Source organism: Ascaphus truei, chromosome 14 (genome assembly GCF_040206685.1).
Source record: "Ascaphus truei isolate aAscTru1 chromosome 14, aAscTru1.hap1, whole genome shotgun sequence".
In the NCBI taxonomy this organism is placed as follows: domain Eukaryota; kingdom Metazoa; phylum Chordata; class Amphibia; order Anura; family Ascaphidae; genus Ascaphus; species Ascaphus truei.
In genome coordinates this window covers 31,262,208-31,271,043 of record NC_134496.1, presented here as the reverse complement: position 1 = coordinate 31,271,043, position 8,836 = coordinate 31,262,208, and the positions used below count along the sequence as shown (strand labels likewise).

At 50.2% G+C, this 8,836-nt stretch overlaps 1 long non-coding RNA gene across 1 annotated transcript; it reads right to left on the bottom strand.

Moving 5' to 3' along the window:
- Positions 1-444: 444 nt before the first annotated feature.
- Positions 445-7,714, bottom strand: LOC142465394 (uncharacterized). Its single transcript, XR_012787866.1, has 3 exons — positions 7,333-7,714; positions 1,102-1,165; positions 445-573 (listed from the first exon to the last, which is right to left on the bottom strand). It is a non-coding gene; the product is annotated as an uncharacterized LOC142465394 (long non-coding RNA).
- Positions 7,715-8,836: the final 1,122 nt, after the last annotated feature.

The window sequence follows — 8,836 nt, the reverse complement described above, 5'->3', positions numbered from 1 at the left end:
CGCGGGAGATGCCTTCTAAGCAGCCAGCAACGTTTTTCCCCTGGTGCCTTGGCAGAGGGTCATGGGCATGGCACATTAGGGTTCACGGGCACCCTGGTTGAGGAACATTGTATTAGTGTGTATCTGTACCAGCTCCTTCTCCTTAATCCCTGGTTCCAGAAAGATCTATTATTTTACTCCTTGATCAGCATCCAAAAACAGTTCTTACTTAAGTGTTTGCTTACACCGGTGTCAAATGACATGGTTTTGCTACACTGGAAAAGGTCTTAACATCTTCATGGAAGCATGCCGTTGAAACATACTGTATTTAATATGCCAAGCTCAGGCAACTCCTGAGGAAGGTGCCATTAATGATTAGCATTCCATTAAAGGTGTCATCACCCAGTTTTGTTAACCCAAGGAGAAATACACATTTCCCTGTGTGCGCAGCTGCTATGCCTTATTTACAAAATCACATAATGATTTCTTCTTAAATACTAGTTTATTTTTTCAGTACATTTTGTCCTACTTCTTCAACTTAAAAAAAATGTCCATTCCACTGCCATTTCCATTTCCGCAGCACTTCGGTAAAATCTAAAGAAAGATACAAATTATGTTTATTGGAACCAGGTAGCACGCAACTTGTTTTGGGTGCTATGTGCTTTGTCAAGGGCCAAGGAAATAAAGATCTCTTGGAGGACGAGTATTAACCAGTGACATCTCTTTGGCTGGTGAGACACCAGTTGCAAAGCAAAGTAGTTGGATTGCAGCGTATGGCTGGAAGAACATGGAAATCCTAGATATAGTCAGAAAATAGGAAGACACTCATACAAATTGTAAAATGTGTTGTAAAAAATGTATGCGATGTGTTGCCGTGAGGACGCACCGATACGTGGGTGGTCTGAATATAGGCTTTTAAAAGGTGGAACACAAAAGAGCTTATTTTCAGCATATCATAACAAACGTAACACAGCTTACTTTCAGCATAATTAGAGCAAGAAAACAAAAATACCTATCTCCCATCTGGAGCGTTGACTAGAACATTGGTTAGTCCCTAACTATAGGTTGGAGGTCTAAGCCCCTTACCAACTATAACAAACAGTCAGTGGTCTGTAAGTTTACCTTCTGGCTCCCAGGCTTCCTCCAGGCTGGGGTAAGAAGGGAGAGTCCAAGTACAGTGTAGTCCCTGCAGGTCACATAGGAGCAATCAACCAATAGTATGATATCTGTACCTATATAACATACAGCTGCATACTAAGTGACATCACCCCTGAGGAAGTTTCCAAGAGAAACGAAACACGCAGGGTTAACTGTTCAGGTATCACTCTATGCCAAGTTTGATTATCGCACATTTGCTAGTGCTGCTATATCAGTTTATTAGCTACGTAGAAGAATTCAGCTACGAGACTCCAAACAGCTGACGGAATTCCCCATTACCGTTTGACGTCACTGAGGCGGGACCAGGAGAGGAACAGCCGCGAGATTTGGACTCCTGGAGGCAAACAATCTTACCAGGGACATATCAGAGTGCAAAGGGAGACGCTGCGTCTGTCCGTCTGATTGCCCGTGTGGTGTCAAACACCCACAATGCTGATTATACTTCGTGGGGAACTATATAACGTTGAGGACTTTTTTAGCCAATTGCTAAATTTATACCATATTATCCATCTACACTGACTGTTGTGCCTTCTGTCTATTTTGTCTTGGTACTATATATATATATCTTGATCTTTGTGTGAAGTCTGAGACAGTGTGGCTGCACTCTAGGTTTATACACTCTATTGTTACATCTGCGCACCAATTTTACCCCCTTTGTTATATATATATATATATATATACTGACAAAGTGAGCATTGGACTTGCGAAACGCGTAAGGTGTATACGTGCATCAGGCAGTGGAGTTACTTTCAGCCACGCTCCTCACATCAGCTAAACAAGCGATCCACACCCCCTCCCCCTCCCCGACGTCATCAAATCAGGAGCTCTGAGGTACCCACGTGAGAGCTGCACCTGACAGAGACACCGGAGACAGCACAACGTGGGCTCACCAGAGACGCTGCTGCATTCAGGCACGGACGGAACACCAAGACTGCTGTGCTAAAGCCGCCATTTACTACATGCTTCAATCTTGTGTGTGAATTCATATAGATTTCTTTGTTTTTAACTATTGACTAAACGTACTATGCAATGTGAAGGTGTTTTGCGCTAGTCTAGATGTAGACTTCCCTCGGCTCCCCCTTACCTCTGGTAGCTGCAGGGGTAGTTGCGGGCTGTAAGGGAGGCGAGTGCATCGCTGGACCTCTTCTGCACAGGCGGTGGCCATCTTGTGACTCCTTGCGTATGCGCAGTACAGGCTTGGTTTGCAGCGGCCATCTTGGGACACCTCGCACATGCGCAGAGCAGTTCCACAGCGGCGGCCATTACAGAAGTACTCCACAGGGGAACTACAATCCCCAGCAGCCCCTGGGCTGCTCGACACATGGGCTTCAGCTGCCAATCACGCGACCGGAATCCCCTGCGATTAGATTGATACATTTGGCGTGCTCAGAGGGACCACGGCAGTCGGAGCCAGGACAGAGAAGGGGAAGGTAGAGTCTGAGTGTCAGTGGCACTCAGACTAGGCCAGAGTACCCACTTAGGTCCCAGATAGGCCCCAATTCAAATGAGCTTGTGTTTGCTTCAAGAAAGGCCCTAGATAGGGACGCTTCCCCATTTACTGAGTAGTGTCAGGGACACAGAGGAATACGCAGTGATTGCGGCCTGTGGTCTGGGACCAGACCACCTACCGAGACTCTTAAAGGTGGGACCCTCCTACCGGAGACCACGCAACGCAGAGGCGGACGCCACCGCGGACGGTGACGTCGCTGGATCAGCGGATCCTGATCGCTAAGTTAGCCGTACCGAGTACTGGAGTACTCGGCAGATACCTCACAAAGTGCACCAACAACTCACGGGGTAGCGCTACTCCCTACATTCTTGGGTGGGCCTGGGCATTAGGGAAAAGGACATCAGGGTATTGGTGCCTAGCACCTAATGTCCTTTGGGGACACGCTTTGGTGGTACACAGATGGGGTTGTCATACTGTGTGGGTACAACAGGGTACTGTTTATGGTTCATAGTAAAGGTTATTATATATACAGACGTGTGTGTATTACTTGTATTGTTCCTGGGAGGGGTTTATCCTGCTGCGTCAGGATCCCTTTCAGGTGGAGGCGCTGATCACCCCAGGCTCCCAGTGGCAAAGGCTCTGGCCTTCTGTGAGCCAACAAGTAATGGCAGTACTCTTTATTAAGGGGAAAGAGTGATATATATATATATATATATTGTGACAAACGGCTTACTCCAGGGCTCCGTCGTTTGTCCGGGACTGTTTAGAACACGGTCTTTTAGGGTAGGTTAAATGATGAGGCGTCACGTACTGTTCCTTTAAACAGGCTATGCCTGGTTTATTCAGTCCCAGGCACTGAGACTGCCACAGTGCATACAACAGAAAACAGATCAAAACAAAAGCTGCTCACCTGAGCGATAACTTAACTTAGATATCCCTGACTCAGGGTTGGAAGTGGCTTTTCCACTCCCAACAACAAAACAAGGTACTTTTGCAGTCTTACACAAATGAACAGAAAGATTGAACCTGTTTGGGGAAGAGGCTTCTCCCCTCTGTAGTTCAGCAGCCTTCCAGCCTCCTGGCTCTTGTGGGGAGACCAGAGCAAACAGGAAATCAGTCTTTCATACCTGATTCCTAATTAGCATGACAGGTGACAGAAATCAGGCAGCAGACAAACTCTGGTCTGGATCTCTCATCCCTCAGTTCCAGCGCTTGCCAAACTGTGGGATGGAGTGTATGTATTATAAGGCTGCACTCCCAGGCCAAACAGGATAGAAACTGTCTAGTATCCTGGGAGCCCTATATACGGAATTTATTATCATCCCCTGGTTTACTGTCACAATATATATATATATATATATATATATATATATATATATATATATATATATATATAGTGACAAACGCCCCTCTTTTGTAGCGCTGACGTCCCTTTGAAAAAGTTAGCCGTGACTGACGAAACGCGTCAGGGAGCGTCATTACGTCAGACGCATTGACACTGAAGTCATTACCAAGCGCTGGAGTGGACTTATCCATGCGCGAGTGCAACAGAGACTTACACTATACGGAGCTACTTTCTTGGATTTCTACACAGCATACCAGCCCTGGAAACCTGCTGGGACGTCGATCCTCCACAATTGGAGTCTGGGATTGCCCCAAGATTATGCAGTATAACCGGATGGTGGTGATTATTATCACATATGCTTGATTTTATTGTACTTTTGTAAGTGCGTTCTTTTACCCCCCCTCCCCTCCTTCCCCTCATTAAATCTACAATTTTACGCTATGGGCGTGCACTCTCTCCTCTTTTTTTCCTTATATATATATATATATATATATATATATAATCAAAAAATAAATAGATGATACCGTTCTGTGGCTAACGAAATGCTTTTATTTGTGCGAGCTTTCGAGATACACTGATCTCTTCTTCCGGCGATGTTACAATGAATGAAGCAAGGATAACTTAAAAACAGTGTCTCTTGGAATGTTATCTGTGCTTCTCCTTCCCCCGGTGTGGATGTGTTTTATGGCTATCCTCTAGCCATAAAACACATCCACACCGGGGGAAGGAGAAGCACAGATAACATTCCAAGAGACACTGTTTTTAAGTTATCCTTGCTTCATTCATTGTAACATCGCCGGAAGAAGAGATCAGTGTATCTCGAAAGCTCGCACAAATAAAAGCATTTCGTTAGCCACAGAACGGTATCATCTATTTATTTTTTGATTATTGAAGCTCGGCTAACACGGTACTGATACCTCTACATATATATATATATATATAATATATATATATATATATATATATATATATATATATATATATATATATATATATATATATATATATTATATACAGTGTTCGACAAATCACCCAAAAATCTACTCGCCCAACCAAAAAATCTACTCGCCACCTAGTCCCGCCCCCAACTCCGCCCCTAGTCCCACCCCCAACTCCGCCCCTAGTCCCGCCCCCAACCCCGCTTTAAAATAAAATATATAAATAAAATACATTTAATAAATTCCTAGTCAGAACAACATTCGTTTTTGACATAAATGTATTTATTGTATTACATTATACTACAATTAGTCGTGTGTGTGTGTGTCAATGTCGGATTTAGAAATAAAAGCCAGATGTGAATGACTAGTTTCCTGAACCCCTTAACCAGTGTCTGGATGTCGGCGCTTCACAGAGAGAGACAGACAGACAGACACCCACACACACACAGAGCGGCACACCCACACAGAGAGAAAGAGAGACACACAGAGAAAGAGACACACAGAGAAAGAGAGAGAATAAGAGACACACACAGTGAGAGAATGAGAGACAAAGAGAGAGTGCGACAGAGAGAGTGCGACAGAGAGAGGGAGAGTGTGACAGAGAGAGGGTGACAGAGAGAGGGAGAGGGCGACACAGGGAGAGGGCGACACAGGGAGAGGGTGGGTGACACAAGGAGAGGGAGGGTGACACAGGGAGAGGGAGAGGGTGACACAGGGACAGGGAGAGGGTGACACAGGGACAGGGAGGGTGACAAGGGAGAGGGTGACACAGGGACAGGGAGAGGGTGACACAGGGACAGGGAGAGGGTGACACAGGGACAGGGAGAGGGTGACACAGGGACTGGGAGAGGGTGACACAGGGACAGGGAGAGAGAGGGTGACACAGGGACAGGGAAAGAGAGGGTGACACAGGGAGGGAGAGAGAGGGTGACACAGGGAGAGAGGGTGACACAGGGAGAGAGAGAGAGGGTGACACAGGGAGAGGGTGACACAGGGAGAGGGTGACACAGGGAGAGGGTGACACAGGGAGAGGGTGACACAGGGAGAGGGTGACACAGGGAGAGGGTGACACAGGGAGAGGGTGACACAGGGAGAGGGTGACACAGGGAGAGGGTGACAGGGAGGGAGAGGGAGACACAGGGAGGGGGAGACACAGGGAGGGGGAGACACAGGGAGGGGGAGACACAGGGAGGGGGAGACACAGGGAGGGGGAGACACAGGGAGGGAGGGAGAGGTTGACATAGGGAGAGGGAGGGTGACACAGGGAGAGGGAGGGTGACACGGAGAGGGTGACACAGGGAGAGGGAGAGGGTGGGTGACACAGGGAGAGGGAGAGGGTGGGTGACACAGGGAGAGGGAGGGAGAGGGAGGGTGACACAGGGAGAGGGAGGGTGACACAGGGAGAGGGAGGGTGACACAGGGAGAGGGAGGGTGACACAGGGAGAGGGAGGGTGACACAGGGAGAGGGAGGGTGACACAGGGAGAGGGAGGGTGACACAGGGAGAGGGAGGGTGACACAGGGAGAGGGAGGGTGACACAGGGAGAGGGAGGGTGACAGGGAGAGGGAGGGTGACAGGGACAGGGAGGGTGACAGGGACAGGGAGGGTGACAGGGACAGGGAGGGTGACAGGGAGAGGGAGAGGGTGACACAGGGAGAGGGTGACACAGGGAGAGGGTGACACAGGGAGAGGGTGACACAGGGAGGGAGAGGGTGACACAGGGAGGGAGAGGGTGACACAGGGAGGGAGAGGGTGACACAGGGAGAGGGAGGGTGATACGGAGAGGGTGACACAGGGAGAGGGTGACACAGGGAGAGGGTGACACAGGGAGAGGGTGACACATGGAGAGGGTGACACAGGGAGAGGGAGAGGGTGACACAGGGAGAGGGAGAGGGTGACACAGGGAGAGGGAGAGGGTGACACAGGGAGAGGGAGGGTGACACAGGGAGGGAGAGGGTGACACAGGGAGAGGGTGACACAGGGAGAGGGAGGGTGATATGGAGAGGGAGGGTGACACGGAGAGGGTGACACGGAGAGGGTGACACAGGGAGAGGGTGCCACAGGGAGAGGGTGCCACAGGGAGAGGGTGACACATGGAGAGGGTGACACATGGAGAGGGTGACACATGGAGAGGGTGACACATGGAGAGGGTGACACAGGGAGAGGGAGGGAGAGGGAGAGGGTGACACAGGGAGAGGGAGGGAGAGAGAGGGTGACACAGGGAGAGGGAGACACAGGGAGAGGGTGACACAGGGAGAGGGAGAGGGTGACACAGGGAGAGGGTGACACAGGGAGAGGAAGAGAGGGAGAGGGTGACACAGGGAGAGGGTGACACAGGGAGAGGGTGACACAGGGAGAGGGAGAGAGGGTGACACACTCACAGACACAGACACCCACTCTCACTCAGACAAACTCACACACACACACACACACAGTCTGTCACTCACACACACAAACACTCACCCGCAAGGCAGGGGGTCGCACATGGCAGCGGGGGCCTCCGCACGGCAGGAGGGCCTCTGCAAGGCAGGGGGTCGCACATGGCAGCGGGGGCCTCCGCATGGCAGGAGGGCCTCTGCAAGGGGCCGCGCCCCCTCCAGAGGTGGACGCCGACACCGCAGTATCCTGCTTAGACCGATCAGGGAGAGGCTCCGGTGAGGGGATTTCCCCTGCTTAGAGCAGGCAGAGGCCCCTGTGAGGGGATTTCCCCTGCTTAGAGCAGGCAGAGGCCCCGGTGAGGGGATTTCCCCTGCTAAGAGCAGGGAGAGGCCCCGGTGAGGGGATTTCCCCTGCTTAGAGCAGGGAGAGGCACGCGTAGGGTGAGGGGGGGGTCACGGAGGCCGGGAGAGATTGGGGTGAGGGGGGGGGGTGGATGGCCCGATGGGAGGGGGGTGGTGGATGGCCCGATGGGAGGGGGTGGTGGATGGCCGATGCGAGGGGGGGCGGATGGCCCGATGGGAGGGAGGGGGGGGGGGCGGATGGCCCGATGGGAGGGAGGGGGGGTGACAGATGGCCCTGCAGGGGCCTGAGGCAGACAGGCGTGGAAGGGGCTGGCTGGCGGAAGGGGGAGGAGTGGAAGAGCTGAGGAGGGGAAGTTGCTGAGAGGCGGGGGAGGAGCGAAGGCAGTGATCAGAGAGCCGGCTTTTTTTTTTTTTTCTCCAGCGCGAGCGTGGGAAAAACAGCAGCGCGAGCGCGGGAAAAAACAGCAGCGCGAGCGCGGGAAATTTAAAAAATACACGTGTGCTGCTTGTGCCAATATTTACTCGCCCCGGGCGAGTAAATGTATACAATTGTCGAACACTGTGTATATTTATATATATATATATATATATACACACACACACAAATATAACTGTATGCTCATCTGCATGTCTCAGGCAGGTCTGCAACCCTGCCTTTCCCCATTATCACCCAGCATACAGCACTTCCACTGCAGCAAGGGATTCTGGGAAATGACATGCAAATGAGCACACAGTGTCACTTTTTGCCTCAATAACCATTTTTAACATGGTTCCCTATAGGCTTAAGCTTGTGACAAACGCCCCTCTTTTGTAGCGCTGACGTCTGTCTGGGATCTTCCCGGCACAGTCTTCTAGGGTTAATTATACGAATAACCGGATCATACAAAGCATCACGTTGTTTAACTCAGGCTTCCGCCTGCTTTATTTTCATCCCAGTAAGGGACTGTAGCTTTAACAGGTGTAGACAGGAGGCACTCAGATATTAACCTTCAGCGGTTTACTCATATCACTGTTATAATATTTCACACACTGTCACTTTAAGAAACAAAAATAAATCATATAAAGAAATCCTATCCCATTCAGGGATCTAACTACACAGCAGAATCAGCCTCTCTAACTGCTGCTGGGCCAACTAACCTGGTTCCCCAGCTTAAAACAATGCCCTCTCATTTAGGGTCACTAGATACAGCATACAGTCTTTTAGATACAGCAATAAACATTTGTTT